The sequence below is a fragment of the Dioscorea cayenensis genome, chromosome 3, assembly GCF_009730915.1.
Source record: "Dioscorea cayenensis subsp. rotundata cultivar TDr96_F1 chromosome 3, TDr96_F1_v2_PseudoChromosome.rev07_lg8_w22 25.fasta, whole genome shotgun sequence".
Classification (NCBI taxonomy): domain Eukaryota; kingdom Viridiplantae; phylum Streptophyta; class Magnoliopsida; order Dioscoreales; family Dioscoreaceae; genus Dioscorea; species Dioscorea cayenensis.
In genome coordinates, this window is record NC_052473.1 from 14,258,051 (window position 1) to 14,258,895 (window position 845).

Here is an 845-nt window from a genome sequence, read left to right on the forward strand (position 1 = left end):
ACCTGCTCATCCGGGATTATTACTTTGACAAACCTGTGCACTTGCGGGATATACGCAAGGGGACCTTGTCAAGTTTTTGGCGCCGTTGCCGGGGAGTAAGCGTTTAGAGATACTTTGCACTTTGTTTTCTTAGGTATTTCCCCATAAATTCTATTTTATATCTTCTTATTCTATCATCGTTCTGATTTCTTTTTCTTTCTTTTTGGGTGCAGCTCCAGGTTTTCTTAGGTTATTGATTGAAGGAGATCCTGAGCTTGAACGTACACTTAGAAGAAAAGGGAAAGAGCCTGTGCAAGAACAGTCTAATTTAGCTGATTTAGAAGTGGAAGAATCTAAAAACATGGCAGAATAGAATGAGCAATAGCGAACATTATCCAATTATGCCAGACCTTCAGTGTTGGGGACACAATTGAGTATTGTGCGTGCCCCGATTACAGCTTAGAACTTCGAACTGAAGCCGGAATTCATCCACAGGTTGCAGCAATCTGCACAATTCAATGGTTTGGCCGATGAAGATCCAAACAGTCATATAGAGAGCTTTCTTGAGGTGTGTGATATGGTGAAGATAAATGGGGTGACGGATGATGCAATCAAGTTGCGAGCCTTCCCATTTTCCCTAAAGGGGAGAGCGAAGCAATGGCTACACTCATTGCCTAGAGCGTCAATTACCACATGGGTGGAGATGGTAGAAGCTTTTCTGGCCCGTTATTTCCCTCCCGGAAAATCAGCAAAGCTTAGGAATGAGATCTCATCCATTGTTCAGATGGAACTGGAGTCTCTATTCGAGACATGGGAAAGGTTCAAGGAGCTCTTGAGAAAGTGCCCGCAACACGGATTCCTAGAGT

At 43.6% G+C, this 845-nt stretch overlaps 1 non-coding gene across 1 annotated transcript; it reads right to left on the bottom strand.

The window, feature by feature from the left end:
* Positions 1 to 730: 730 nt before the first annotated feature.
* LOC120257706 lies at positions 731 to 837 on the bottom strand. Its single transcript, XR_005535796.1, has one exon. It is a non-coding gene; the product is annotated as a small nucleolar RNA R71 (small nucleolar RNA).
* Between the last annotated feature and the right edge of the window lie 8 nt (positions 838 to 845).